Source organism: Corvus kubaryi, unplaced genomic scaffold (genome assembly GCF_017639235.1).
Source record: "Corvus kubaryi isolate FWS band 111438036 unplaced genomic scaffold, C.kubaryi_AGA036_p1.0 66, whole genome shotgun sequence".
NCBI lineage: Eukaryota > Metazoa > Chordata > Aves > Passeriformes > Corvidae > Corvus > Corvus kubaryi.
This window is the reverse complement of record NW_024582054.1, coordinates 23,173,887-23,189,740: the sequence shown is the minus strand read 5'-3', so window position 1 is coordinate 23,189,740 and position 15,854 is coordinate 23,173,887. Positions and strand designations below refer to the sequence as shown.

Below are 15,854 nucleotides of genomic sequence, written 5' to 3'. Positions count from 1 at the left end.
GCACAGAATGTTTGGCATGGACTCCAGTTCAAGGACTGCAACAAGGATGTCCTATTCAGCCAACCAAGAGTGTTTTTTTGTCTGCCTTCCCCATGTCTGGCCTGAATACCTAATAGCCACTTGCTTCATAGCCACTTCTTAAGATGATGCACTTATGGAGTGAAAGACAATAACGATGAGATAGGGAGGCAAGGTAAATAACCAGAGATATCATGAGCCTTAGAGAAATGCACTAGGAGACTAGTGTCATCCTTGTTGCTTGTTTTCACTGTTGCAGAAAATCTTTTTGCAATATATATATAAAACCAAGTTAATCATGTTTTTAAGGCTTTGCAGATAAAGGTCCACAGTTCTAAAAAATACTACACCTCTGGATGAAGATGCATGGGCAAGGCTGTGTTTTGCATAAACTCACACCCATAATAGTCTAGCTCCGAGCTGGTGCTACCTGATGTATAAATGCTGCAGATCCCTTCTGCTTACCTCCCTTAGTGCTTTGAACAAGTCAGAATGCAAGCATACGCTTCTTGACTGTTTTAGTTTTATGCTATTGCTTTATCCCCAAGTACCACCTAAAAATTTCTTTCACTGAAGTCTGTCAGCATCAATAGACTAGAAAGAACTGCCTCCTCCATGCTACTAATCTCTTTTGAGACAGAAGAGGTTGATATTAATTTCTTGGGTTATTTTCATCATCTTTAATATTAAAAGAGGGAAAAAGAGAGAGGGGGAGAGAAGAAAAGCAGCTCAGTCATCTGACTACTTCCCAAGTACCTTGGTTCATAAGGATGTGTCACAGTCTCCACTGGAAAGCCTGTAGACTTACACCACTGTAAAAGGGAACTGAGTTCCTCCAGTCATGAAGATAGATATTTTTTAAGGTCAGCCTTTCTGGGTTTTAGGACCTTATGCTTGTGTTAAGAAAAACCTTTCCACAAAGGGTAAGGGTGAGAAGGACAGCATTGCATTACCCACATTTCTGTCAGCTGCTAACCTTCACCTCAGACACATCCTCCTGAAGAGGGACACAACCACAGTGCTGGTTCATTTGCTCTGAGCTTTACTCTGCTCTTTCTCCACCCTACCAGGCTGTTTGGGGTTGCTCACTGGAGCCATCTTGAGTGTATTTGCCACCAGCTGCTTCCCACAACCTCGTTGCTCCCCTACCCACCTCCAGAGTGTTGCACCACACTGCAGGAGCCTGCAGTGCCATTTGCCAACACCATCTGCCAGACCTCCTGAGCCAAGATTACCTCCTCCCAAACCCACACCATTTCTATCAGGGTTTCAAAGCCTGCAAACAAGGGGTCACAATCTGAAAAGAAGGGCTCAAAAAATCTGAAGCTGCTGTTCTTATTCCCAGAATCTTTTCTTTCTCCTTCCAGCCCACAAACATCATCCTTATATTGCAGTAATTGTTCTGGGAGAAAAAGAAAATTCCAGGACAACTTTTGACTGCTGTTTCAAGCACATGAGCAGCTGCATCAAAGCTGTGAGGAGATAGTCCTAATAATGTCTTCTCTATCTCCAGACTGTCCCAGTCTAAAGAACTGAAACTAAAGAGCCAGATGGTGTTCACGTATACTTATCCTTGAATTCTAGTTTCAATCTCCCCCTCAGGAAGTCTTTTAATAATAGAATTTAGAAGTTGCCATATATCATTCTTGTGAGGTACTTACCGCACCCTATACATCTTTAACTTCCAGAAATTTCTTGTTTACATATTTTTCCCTTTCCTTTCTAAAGTGTCTGCATCAGACTGACCCATCCCAGCAGGACTGAAGAATGTTAAGTCTTCCTCTATTGCTACTCCCTTTTTGATGAAATGCCTCTGCTTGCAGCCTCAAGCTTCACCACTTCTTTGTTCCTCTGGGCCCCCCCCCCCCCCATACACTTGGCAAGGACTGTGGTCCTTCTACAGCTGCACTGGGCACAAGGGCATATTGCTGATTCCATTTATGAGGAGAAAGCCTATGAAAACTAGGCTCTACTAAGAAAAAAAAGTCAGGTTATTACACTGAAACCACAGAGTATTTCTTTCATATTCAGTTCAAACAGGGCTAAATATGCAAAGAGTAATTTTTCCTTTGTAAACCATACTTTTCCAGGGGTTTTGGTCTGCTTCTGGAGAAAAAGGAGAGGAGAGCAGAATCCCCAAGTTCTACTTCTGCTTTTGACTCTCAGCTAGCTGTACGATTTTCTCAGATTCCTCAGTCAAGGCATTCCTCAGTTTACCAATTTGCAAAGTGGATACAACAGTGATATATCCACAGGAATTCAGAGAATAAAAGCAGCTGTTTGCAAAAGACTTCAACACCGACAAAAAAAAAAAAAAAAGCAAGTAACTTATTCTTTCAAATTAAAAATGGGATAGATTATTCACATATCTATACATCAGCTCAAGCCATGAATCTGCTTGTAAGTGAACCACTCCTACACGAACCCTGCACTCTGTTTATAAGGCACATTGTTTCCTTTATAAAGCCTACAGAAGTCAGACTTTGATTTGAATATAATAAAATTGCAGAAACAGCAGAAGCTGGCCATGTAACTCCTTTTTTAATGAATACCTAAAGTAACAGTCCTCTAAGCCATTGTGTCATCTTTCAACTCCTGTCCCTCCCTCCCCCTTTCTGCACCAAACTCGAGGAAAAGAAAAACTGATTGGCAGGTACTGTAGCTAGCGTGAATAACCACGACTATATATCTTGTCAAAAATCAGCATGTACTTTAAAAAAGAAGAAAGTAAAATATGAAGATAAGAGGAATAATCTGAGGCTCTCCCATATTCTCATTCAAATTTTTCTATTTAGATTTCACTATATTTCCTTTTTTAACCTTCTCCTGCAGGTCTTTATATATAGGACAAAAAAATCCACTTCTGTCATTTAAAGCATGATGAAAGTACCAAAGAAAAATCTATTTTCAGCTGTTTCTCGTTAGAGCACTTTTTTGCCACTGTGATGAAAGTCGATGCAAAGAAAGAAAGACGAGTCACTGATGAAGATGAAGAAGCATTTCTGATCAGCCATCTGTTCAACCAATTAAAACCCTCGCAAATAAAGTTGTGTATACTTATATAGCTAACCCATAAAGATATACATATCTGTGTGTACACTGGCATGCGAATACATACATATAAATACCATGTAAAGTCTACTTTGCATACACTGAACTCTGCTTACATGCTGAGCATAGCTAATTAAATACATACATAGAGAAACACTGAAAATGTGAAATAGACTTTGGCCCTGCTGGGGAACAAAGCCTTCTCTATTAACATCCTTTTCTCTTAATGGTCCTTATGCAGTAAAAATAAAGTCCAAACACTATAATTTCACTCCCAGAAAAGTTACAAATACTGTAGGTATCTTTAGAAACAGCTGCAAAAGTGGATTCACTTCTGACAAGATTGGTGTTAATTACCAGTAAGGACTTCAGTATAATACTATTTAAATCATTTTAAATTATCCCTCTCAAAAATTAATTTTTCATCAAAGATTACACAAAAAAATCATGATATCATCTCTGCAGCTGCGATTTAGTAATAATTTCATCTATTATTACCAATGTCAGTTAGATAAAAGAAAAATGGCATCCTACTGTGCTGATTCCAGCATAGGCCATATATAGAAATTTTTAACTATCACTTATAATCGCCTTGATGAGCTTAAACCTCCTCTCAATTAACACCCTAAATGACACTGAGACATCTTAATGGAGGATGTAAGTAAAGGAAAAAGACTTTAATCAAAGAATAAAAAGAGAAGTGCCAAGCAAAAGGAGGAAGTCTGGTGCACCTCTCAGTGTCCAATCTCACAGGGGTCCTTTATCTTGTCTTGAACTTCTTGTCATCTTTATATTGCGACTGTAATTTCACAGCAGCCCTAAGAAGGTTAAAAAAAAAAAAAAAAAGGTGTGCATATTCTTATCTGCAATTCTCATCCTCCTCTTAGAAAGACAGTGGGGGTTTACACCAAACAGGCAAACATAGTTTAAATGAAACTGAAGAGACTGTGCAAAATAAAACAATTTCAGCTTACAATGAGGCTTACTCCATTTTGGTTATTACTTCAATAGTGGTTCAGGGCAAATCTTAAAGAATGGAATACAGTGATTCACATACTATTCAATAAACCTTGAATGAGCGTGTTCTGATTCTAACATCCCAACCTCAATAAAAGTTATGCTTTCACAGCCAGCAGGTAATTATACTTCTAAAGATCTCATCTGCCAGACAACCACGTAAATATTTGCTTAAATGGCACCTACAGTCGATATTATTAAGGGCATTTTTTTGTCTCCTTTAGTATATCTCTAAGACTCATAATGCAAGCATTTAAACGCATACACATACTGGATGGTTGCGATAGCACTCTTCAAATTTCAGGAAAGCTGAGAAATAGGTCTCTACCTAGTGTTTCCCAAACTTGTGAACTCAACTTTCTAGCCTTCAGAGTAACCATCCAGATGTAGTAAGTTGATAATCTTCAGCTACTCTCTGCAGACTTCTTGCTACACACTTGTGCAAAACTCCTGCGGGTTGACTATAGCCTGGGAACTGCTGTTTTGGGATGCACACAGCTGTAGGTACAGGCAGAGGGTGGTTTTGCCCTGGTTTATGAATCAGTGACAATCTGCCAGCTCTGATAGGGAAAAAGGGCTTTGGGAAGTGTGATCATAAATTATCTCTGAGGAACTTTGGGAGGTGCTCTAAGTGCCTGGGTACCATAAAACTCTGCTGCACCAGCTAGTGGGGCCATTAGGTTTGGAAGTATCTAAACAACAAATAGAAGTTCATATATATATATACACACACATACATATTTTTTACATACATATATATATATACACATACGTATATATATTTATGTCTGTATATATATAGTTTCACTGCCTAATATTTTTTAAGTTAATTCACTCATAATGAGAACCAAATTAATATTTCTGGATGCATTAATAGTAAAAAAAAAAAAAAAAAGCCAATTAAAATCAGCCATGGTATTTCATTCCTTTCAAGTGTTTTTTGCCCATTACAGCTTTACAAACTGTTAGCTACAAATTACACCAGTTAAGGATTCAGGTTATTTTGATTAACAAATAATTTGAAAATGGATTTTGCTTTTATTTTTCATAGGTGTTTGTTGAATAGTTCATCCAACCATTTCAGCTTGTGGGTTGTTTGCTTCAGCTTTTCACTAGTCACTCCTATTCTCTAAGCACATGGTATTTATGACTGTTAAAAGAGCCCCTCAGGTAAAGATAAGAAATATCCCAACCTCTGCTCCATAACAGGCACAATATCCACTAAATTTAGTCACTGCTGTTACAGAGAAATTGATCAAACTCTCCTGTGCTGGATGATTTTAGATGCATGAATATTACATAGCAACTAATAATGAGCAATGGACTGTATTGTTAGGGAGAAATTTGCTGATGTGCAGTGAATCATGGAATCATAGAATCACAGAACACCCTGAGTTTGAAAACACCCACAAGGATCATCGATTCCAGCTCCTGGCCCTGCACAGCACCATCCCCAAGAGTCACCCTGTGTGCCTGAGTATTGTCCAAACACTTCTTGAGCTCTGTCAGGCTTGGTGCTGTGACCACTGCCCTGGGAGCCTGTTCCAGTGCCCAACCACCCCCTGGGTGAAGAACCTTTTCCTGAAATCCACCCTAAACCTCCCCTGACACAACTTCAGGCCATTCCCTCAGGTCCTGTCACTGGTCACTACAGAGAAGAGATCAGTACCTGCCCCTCTTCTTCATCTTATGACAAAGCTGTAGACTGCTGAGGTCTCCCCTCAGTCTCCATTTTGTCCAGGCTGAACAGACCAAGTGACCTCAGCATCTCCTCACACGGCTTTTATGTGCAATTTTCAACATTCACAAATATTACCCTCCCATGAGGCAGCTCTCTGAATATTTCCTACTAAAGACCTTTTTGTGACTCACAAAAGAAATAACCTTCCAGCATTTACTCTCCAAAGTGTTTTTTGTTCAGGTTTCTTTCACCCCCATTTGGACTTCTAGCCAAACACATTTTTTTCATAAATTAAAATTTAGGGTGGTTTGATTTTGCATATATAACATACAAGGTGGCAGTGAAGTAATGCATGCAATTAAAAAAAATCCCAACGTATCCACTGATCTGAAGATTGGTCTATCAGTTTACAAAAAAAAAAAAAAATGCTAATAGCTTTTCAAAAACAAAATAACTTGCATCAGTTGCTGCAAGTAACCAGTCTGCTGCTAAATGCTAAGCACCCCATCTCAAAGACAACTCCCTGTCTGATCAAGGAAATGGTTATTTTCTTATCCAGCAAAACTCCAAGTACACTGCTTTTAACTTGGTCTCCATTTCACTGTTTCACCAGTATGATAAGCATTTCTGTTGATTACAAGCCCAAAAAAAATGCCTTTTCTGATCAAAATGGCAGTGGCAACAAGGAGCCTAAGGCAGACTCGGTAATGCTGATATCAAAAGGAAGGCCTTTTCCTGGAACTGGGTTTGAGCTGCCTCAGCAAGTGACTCTCATAAACTGCATCTCTTCAGAGGAATGGGAGAGTGCCAGTCAAGCCACACTGAGAAATACTTTCAAGTGCAGACAAGCCTTTGAGCTCTGATATTCAGAATCAGCTAAACAAATGCATACTTCTGTGTGGATGGACATTCTTGAACTGGTTAATCATTTTGTGACCTTGCCAGCATTAAGGAGTTTGGCAAGACAGTTAAATCAGTCTAATATTGAGAAAAAAAAAAAAAAAAGAATTTTCCCAATATTTTCTTCTGCTCTCAGCTATACACTGCTGCTTCTTGCTCTGCAAAGACACTTGAGTGTTCACCTGATCTCTAAGCTAACCAATTTATTTCACTAAACTGGCAGAAAATGCTGCATTGGTATTTGCTGCATTCATTTGCTGTCTGTATAGTAAGCTGAAGCAGCTTGCTGGGGCATCAAACAAGTTCCAGAGCCAGCATGAGAAGAAGGGAGGGAGGAAGGTTTTTCTTCTCCATATCAGTAGGATTTTAGGATTGTCCTCTGGGGAAATCAAGCCTTTAAACACTGTTATGTCACTGTACTTGGAGTTATCACTTTGGCCATGCCAAAGCTATTGCTCTGACCAAAATACAGGGATGTCTGGTAAGAATAAATGACAAGACTTGCACAAAAACAGCTGGGTTTTTTTCAGGGTGGAATAAATTACACAGAGACATACACCAGCCTGGCAGTTGATTAAGATTGTGAAGAAGACAAAGAGCAAGCAAACCACACTTCCCTCTCCTAACCAGTACTGCTATGGCTGCAACTCCCCTGACGTATATGCCATTTTACCTACAAAGGAGTACTTCTGCTCTATACTTATCTTGTTCAGAAAGTTGTATCAGTTTATCAGCTTTTTGTACCAGTGTAAACTTAGCTTCCAATGGAAGTGCCTGACAGTCCAGCTATATCACAAGCCCATTCTAGCTAGGATATGGTCATAACAGAAACCTTTCGGCTTTTGATTACGAAGAAAGCCTATATTTCAGTGGATGTCCTGCCATGAAGCTGCACAGCTGCTATTTTTGCTTCTTCAGTCACCACCTTTCCAAACAAAAAAGTTCTCTGTGTGCTGTGAATAACAATAAAAAAATCTATTCAAAATTACTCTGCTGCATTTGTGTCCTTTTATTTCTTTGCCAACAATATATGAGTTCACTCTAAAATTCGCAACATTCTGCAGTTGCTTGAGAGCCAGGACAGCTCTCAAGCCAGGTCTAAATTATAAAGTGTTGTTGACAAAGCTGTTTCAGTCACAAGCATGAAAAAAATCACACCCTTAATTGATATAGATATGCGAGCAACACCCTCTGTATAGATGTAAGAATCCCTTTGCTGGCATGGCTTATGCCACTCAAAAAGGTAGTTGAAGAAAAAAGACTCCTTTTGCCAATGTGTATTTTTCCTCTGGTACAACTCAGCCAACAAAGCCTGTGTATCGTGGACCAGTGATTCCCAAATTTTCTGTAGCAATCCTTGCTTGAGAAAACCAGCCATGTGTAACACCACCCAGCAACCAGGTCCCTTCCCCCAAACTGAGCTTTAGTTCCGCTTTGTGTCCCTCTTCCTATCTTTCTGGCACTTTTTCTCTTCCCCCTCCCACCTCATATGTCCCCTCCTCTTTATGGGACCATTTCTGACTAGATTCACTCAGATATGATCATCTCTTTTCTCCCAGAACTTCTGATTGAGTCTGACTGGGAAACCTTGGTGCAAACTGTAACAGACCCTGTCAAAATGAAAACAAAATGAAAGCTAGGAAAGGCTTTCCATTTTATCCCTTAGTTCCATCATTCTCACCACTGATGGTCACCAAATCTCAGGAGAGTTGAGTCTGATAAGGACCTCTGGAGATCAACCAGTCCAACCCCATGGTCCAAGCAGAGCCAACTGGAGCAGGTTGCTTAGGACCTTTTCCAGTCAGGTCTGGAGTATTTTCAAAGATGGAGACAATGAGGAAATCCATGTTGGAACCCGTATCATTTAAACTATCCCCCTATGGAAGACATCTCAAAGTCTGCACAGACTCCATCAGGTTTTTCTCATTTAGTTCCAATACCCTGTAACTGGAGAGAGACAGTTAAAGATAGAGCAGACATTTAAAAATGAGGCATCATTTGGGGGGTTAATGTTGATTAATTTCCTGTAGTTTCTCTATCTTTCTACCTATTTTTGAGAAATTGGAAGACAGTGTCCTCTGTTTATTTGTATTGAAGTTGCTACCTGACCCCTAATAATTCTGAGTCTACTGATACTTCAGGGGACATGAATGTGTCTAGCAGGAAGGACTGACTCTTGTTTTGCATTTGAGATATAGACTCATGTACTTCTACGGCATAGACAGAGGTTATTCCTATTTTATATATTAAGTTAAAAATATACCTATGACTTAGAAATAACAAGGAAATCAGTATGAAATACATAGAGGTGTGTCTAGGTTGTAGACATGCTCATCCCCTCCTCACTCTCTTCTCTTCAGCTTATTCTCAATGAAGTATCTTGCCATACACTCCCTAAGCCACTTTAGGTTCATTTAACTGAAGATTTAATCTTGCAGAATGGAATCCTCCTACACTATATCGTATGCTTGGATGGATCTATGGCTAACTGGACAGGTGCAAGGATGAATTATAATACAGCATTATGTTAGCAAATGCTGCCTCCACATACAACTTTCAGAAGGAAACTCTGACCTATAAAGTTGCTTCATTTAAGGTACAGTACTAAAAGAAAAAAAAAAAAAAAAAAAAGCCAAATTAAAAGAAGATCGAGTCCTGCAAAGCTAATCATACAGGGAAAATACTGTGGTTTGTTTTCTGAATTTATGTCTTCAATCTTAGAAGAAGAAGTATAGGAAATATAATTTAACAGTTATATTATCTTAATATTTATATGAAGAATTGACTGAGCAACTATAACTCATTTGATTTCTTCTTCGAGATTAATTGAACTATGTGAAATCATTGTTCTGTCTCTCTCTTATTAATGTCACTATGTTGTAGTAAACAAGTGAGAGCGTATCTTTAATAGATATGAGATTTTTTTTCAAAAGAGCACAAAGGTCTGTGTAGATGATGAAATTTCTATTCTTGAAAATCAGCTCCATCAGAGTTGAAACAGAGCAAGCACTTAACACATAAAAAAAGGATGGCTCTAAGTGAAGAAAAAGATTGCATCCAATTGAAATTTCAGGGAATGTAAGTAAGGAGAATGCAATCTCCCAGTCAGAAATTGATTAAGACACCACTCTTTAAGCTGGGAGATCTTTCGGTTTTGTAAGTGGACAAGACCAAGTTAGTATTTCATTCAAGAAGTGCTACACTGACAACAGCACAGTCTTCCCAGCAAGGAGGGACAGCCAGGCAGAGGAAGTATGCAGCTGAAATCCTGATACCACAGAAGTTCAAGTTCTGTTTTCTCAATCTATCTTTCCTCTAGAGCTCTTTCTTTCCTTGAAACATTAAATTTAGAAAAAAAGTCTTGTAAGATAAGAACAGAAAATACCTAGTACAGAACAAATCTATGTCTACAAAATTCCTGAAAAGAAAGCATGAGTTTCCTACTCAGACTGCATTAGTAATTATTAAATGGTAACAGCATTTTTATGTTTACAATATTTTTCTCTGTCTGTCAATTATTCATACTCCGATAGCCTATTTTTTCATTGAAATTCTCAGTAGCAGTTGAAAACTGCAAAATTCAGCTGAATAAAATGGCAAAATAGGTTCAAAATTACTTGGGACATATTCTGGAGTCTAAATCTCAAGTCTAGTTTGTCATTAGGATCATGAGCAATCTCAAAAGTCCTCAATTCATACCACAAGCTTTGGCCTCTAAGGCTATATATACATAGTGTTGACCCCCTTCATTTAAAACTGGCAAGACAATATAACATGGTTTTAGCTATAGTGTCTCCAGAACATTCTTGCTAATGCATCACCAAACTACTCCCTGCAAGGATAAAGACACTGCAAAACCAGCCTTAGGGCAGCTGTTTCCCCAGGAGCACCACGGGACTGCCACAGAGGTCACAGTCCAGGGCATGTTCATGCATCCTTTGTGCCCTCTTAATACCTTGTGTGAAAGATGGGCACTCATTTAGCAAAAAAACATGCCAGCAGCAGATCAATGTAAACTGTGCCACCTTCCAACCATTTTAATGCTCAATTGTGATAGAATAAGACATTTGGTGGACTGCAATGTATAAGCACTGCCCCACAGTTAAGCTTTAATTAGTTAAGGCAGCATAGAGCCTCCCTGGAACAATATGCTTGTATTTCTTAGAAATGCAGACATGCTTTTATAGAAATATGAACTAAGAATAACTACTTTTTATATGCAAGGTAAAGGTGGGAGGAATTAGGGCATGAAATCCTCAACAGACAGCTCATGAACTTTCTCTTCTGGGTGGTGTTTGAAATATAACTACTTCCTGAAGAACAGCAACAACTAACAGTCTAGATACAGTAGTAAAAGTGCCAGGAAGGGGTGTACCCTATATGACACAAGTAGAGTGTGTGCAACAGGAAGGAAGAAAAGGATTAAAATTGCTCATGTTTTACTATTTCCTGCCTCTGCCACTGATGATGCTCTGTGAGATCCTTACTGATGCATTTCACTCCCTACCCAAACTGAAAATATGTGTGCCATAAAGGTGGTGTTTTAACTATCTGCAAAAACATTTTGATCTTTGGATTAAAAAGCCATAAAACAAACTGAATCTCAAGGCTGAATGCAGAAGAAAGCCTGGGATGAAAAAATCCAAAATGTAAAGATTGTCTTGCCTAATTATGGGTTAGTCTCCTGCAGCCAACTGGCTGTGGTGACACGGCCCTGCTTCAGACAAGGAGCAGTGCATAAAAAATGTTGACTAATAATGTTATGGCATTAAGTGGTAACAATCTTACAGCAAAATATTGTATTAAGTTTCTATATTGGAATTTGAAGTCTATGGATACGCAGAATACAACAATTTCAAATGAACAGCAGAGTTTGTCCTAAGTATAGTCACTTCAGTTAAAAAATGAATGGGTTTGAAGACATGTGGTGGAGAATAGTTAAAAATTACTGGAGTACTCTTCAGATTATTGAAGCAATCTAGGAAATCTAAATTGGTCTGCAGTGCCCGTTCCCAGAGCACCCTATTCACTTCCAAAATGAAGTGCTCTTATTAAAAAAAAAATGAGGGAAAAAAAAAAAGTGAAGCATTGCATTTGGAAAGGATGAAGCACTTCCATTTTTTGGGGTTTTTTTTTAGCAAATATTTCTTTTTGGAAGCAAATCAAAAAGCATTTTATCACTGTAGGCAAACTCACAAATGATTTAAAAATTAAGCCCTATTTAAAACAAAAGGAGAATAATTAAAATAACACTAACAGCCTCCTGCCTTGAAACACAGGAAAAGTGAAAGCGAAATAGAGAAAAAAGTAGGTGAGAGAAGAAAAAATCCATACCTTCAAGGGAGGAAAAAGAATTGTAGGGACATCTCTGACCTGGTCTGTGTGCTTTGCAGAGATCCACAAATCAATACACTGCTGGAGCACTAGGGTGGTCTTGGGAATAGACCATGGTGACCCTATCTCCTCACCTTTGGCTGCATGAACTTCCTTCACATCACAGAAGATGCCTCTCCTCCTTCCTGGTTGTATCTTAGTGACTGCTCCCTTAACAGCTGCACTTGCTCAGGACTCCTTAACAACTCTTTCTGTATGGATTTTTCTTTCTTTGGTGAGAGACATCTTGCATGGGCTGATTCTAAAGATGTTGTTGTGATTTAGTCAGGGTTAAAGCTCCAGATCGTCAGTGTGTAGGACTAGGGAGAATTTCAGCTTTCATTTAACATGAGAGTGTTTTCTAGCCCCTATAGTTGGTTATAAAAACTTGGAAATGTGTCCCCAGAAAACTATAGACTCCAAATCCCAGCAGGCAAATAGAAAGATCTCCCCTTTCTCACCACTCCACATGCAAGCCAAATTATTTTTAAAGTTCAGTATTTAGAAACCATCTTTGCAACTGTGGAACATTTGGGTCTGGCAATCTCCCTGTGCTCTGCCTCCCTCCTGGGATGGAACCTTTCCTCACCAGCTAAGATTAAACCAAGAACCAGGACAGGGGCTCTTGGTAGACCGAAGCCAGATTGGAGAGAGTGAGATAAGCCTGGAGCAGGGAGTTCAGGCTCCCTGAGCATCGAGACAGAGGCGTTGCCCCTCCTGGAGCAAGTGCTGAGGGTGAAGTTGCAGGCTGGCAGCCTGCCGCCACCCTGGGAGAAATCCAGGGAGGGTTTATGTCTGTGGGACCGAGGAATGCAGCGGGCCCCGCTCCGAGGAAAGAAGGAGAGTCAACTTCGCTGCCAACAGAATTAGGGCTCTCTTCCAGCATTCAGAAACATACATACTTTTATATATCTGCCACATGGCTTTGCTGCGCAGCAGCACATGTGTTGTGGCTGCGCAGCACTGAGTGAAAAGAGCACCCAAATCAAGGAGTGTTGTGGGTGGGGAGGTGGCTCTGGGTGGGTACTGGGCAGATGGATGGTGGTACCTGAGGTTGGGGAAGAAAGCTAAAAACACTCATCTTCTTCCAGCCAAAGAAAAGGTTTGCACCTGATTGACTTCATGCAAGAGGAGGAGACCCATTACCAGCACTGATCAAACATGCAAGGGAAGATCCAGCCTTTATTTTCTTTCCCTGATTTTGTTACTGTCAAGGTGTGCCCTGGTGGTGCTGTCTGTAGTAAAAAAGTCTTCATGGAGACCAGACCCCATTGAATCAGGCAACAAAACCATAAGAAATGATCATAAAGAGCTTACATTGAAAGCTGACATGAGGGGTGAAGGGTAGGTAGAATGAAACATTCCAATTCCAGTCTCAGGTTACTGAAGTCTTGCTCCAGTGGCTTAACTACAAAAGACATCCCTCCTCCTAGCTTAAGTTAACAGGGGGGCAACCATTGAAAAATCAGGCCCTGTTTTCCCACTGTTCTTCTGAAAACAGGCCACATCATAATTTTCAGCATACATTTGTGCTTAAGATAGAAAATTCTGTAAAAGTGGACATTCTTGACAAACACGCCTATGGTTCATGAATAGACTTGGAAAACAAGGACACAATTTAGGGAGTCAGTTCCGAATGCAAAAGAAGGTTTTCCTTGCCATGGCCAGAGCCAGTATTTGCTCATCAGCGAAGCAGGTGACACAAGACAATCTGCATGCAGCCGAAGGCTGATGGAAAGCTTGTTTGTGCTCAGCACGCTCGAGAAGTCGTTCGGGAACAGTTACGTAAAGATTAGCCCTGTAACGCTGCCAAATACTTTGTGTTATTATGTGCTGTGTTTGTGCCAGGCAGCCCCACATGTCAGAGCTGCCTCACAGGGCAGTTTTAACATGCACACCCACATTTTCAGAGTGCTCGGAAGAATAAAAAAGCCACGGAGGAACCAACTCTGACCTCATTCGCATGGCTGCCACCGCCGATTCCCGTCAGCTTGCCTGAGTGCAACCAGTGTAGAGCCAGAAAGGCACATCTACCGCATTTTGGAGATGGCTGTCCTCGCCTCCCCTCCTCCTCCTGACCCATCATGTTTCCTCAGAGAATCCCAGCTGCATGGATAAAAAAAAAGTAGCAACTCAACCATGTGGGAGCATACAAATTTAATGTTGGCTAAAGATGAAGGCTGTCTAAATAACACAATGGTTGGAGTTATGCAGGTCACAAGTCTAGGGAGTAAGGAGCTCACGGTGTTTCTTTTCTCTTCTCCCTTGCTCAGTTTTCTTCACAAAAGTTCATTAAACAATGATTCTTTCCCCTTTAAAAATTTATGAATGAATGATGTGTTCATGAAAATGAGAGAGCAAAAAGGCCTGGCCATAGGCAGGCTCAGCACAGTCTAGCACTCTGCAACCTTCCCCACGTTCCTTCCTCTCTCAACGTACTTCCAGCCTGACCCAAAACACTACTCCCCATGATATCTACAACTCACAGAGGGAGAGACTTATCAGTGATGCATACAGGTGTTATATGTGTGAGATATACCTGTCCAGGCAGGGAGGGGACGTGGAGCCAAAGACCTAGAGGAAAACGTTCTTTCATTAGTCCAGCAAACTTCTTTGACCTGCATTATGCAGGTTGCAGTTACAAGGATGCCACAGCCATAAAGGAAAATCAGAATCTGTCTGAAAATAAAGAGGCCTGTTATTTCAACTAGTATCTAAAGTGGCACCATCCTCTTCCAAGTCCTGAATATAGCTACATCAGTGTAGTCTGCATCATAAGAAAGGAGCAATAAATAACCAACAATAATGACAAATTTTTATACAGCCATTTTCTTGGGCAGGTTTCCAGTACTTTACAAAATAGAAAAGTAATCTTAATTCCCCACTCACATTCTGTATCTCCATAGAATTGCTTTCTCTTTTTATTTTTTTTCTTTTAATTTTAAACATATTTTCTACATTTATTTCTTTACTGGGCCTTTTTTTTATTTTTTTTACTTTTTCTTTTCCCTCCTCTTTATTCTCCCCTAGCTTCAGTTTTGGAATTTTTGTAGTTTAAGTAGCTCTCCAGTTTTTCTTATATTCTACCTCTTTTCATTACTTTGCATTCCCATGTCCCCTCCTTTCTATTCTTTGCCCTTTCTTCTTTATCTCTTCCTCTTTATCCATTGTTTTCTCTCTTCATCCCCTGTGATGGTGATTCTTTTTCCTTCCCAGCTCAGTTCTCAGTCTTCTTCTGACACCCCATTCCTTACTGCAGTCATTTCACATGCCCTATTCCCCTTGTCTTCCTCTGTTGCTTTTATTCTTATTTATATAATTTACTGCAATAGCTCTCAGAGATCTAATCTTGGCTGTGTTTTCACCACCATCACCATCAGCTTTCTCAGCGTTCTGTTTAAACAGCCAGGGGCATTCCCTGTCTCCAACATCTCTTTCCTAGCTCTTATTTTCACATCTGTGGATATGGCCTGAATGGTAATGGAAATGTTAGGATTAGCTTGTCCTTTCAGAATGTTGGGAGAATAGGTTCTGTCTCCAAAGCAGCCTGTCCTGGAGTCTGCAAGGAAGGGGCCACACCATGACATGGTCTCCAGGAAGAAAGCAAACTCATTTATTGCTAAGTACCTGCCAGAAGTTCCAACGGACACAAACCCCTTCCACAGCTCCAACTCTTCCATGGTCAGGTTGTCAGTTAATTGCAGATAGAAAACAAGCAGACTCTAGTCTGTCTTCACAGGCTGGGTGGCTGCCATCAGCAGGTCTCTTCTCTAGGATTGTCCTCGAGATAAAGACCATAAGTGCAGACATCTGG

General features: G+C 40.1%; 1 long non-coding RNA gene across 2 annotated transcripts in view; it reads right to left on the bottom strand.

Moving 5' to 3' along the window:
- The window catches only part of LOC121674032, a 29,766-nt gene extending 17,615 nt beyond the window's left edge, over nucleotides 1-12,151 (bottom strand). For both annotated transcript variants that reach the window (XR_006019412.1, XR_006019413.1), the window contains exons 1-2: nucleotides 12,002-12,151; nucleotides 3,801-3,887 (exon numbers count right to left, since the gene is read on the bottom strand). This is a non-coding gene — a long non-coding RNA (uncharacterized LOC121674032). The remainder of the gene's footprint in view (nucleotides 1-3,800; nucleotides 3,888-12,001) is intronic.
- Between the last annotated feature and the right edge of the window lie 3,703 nt (nucleotides 12,152-15,854).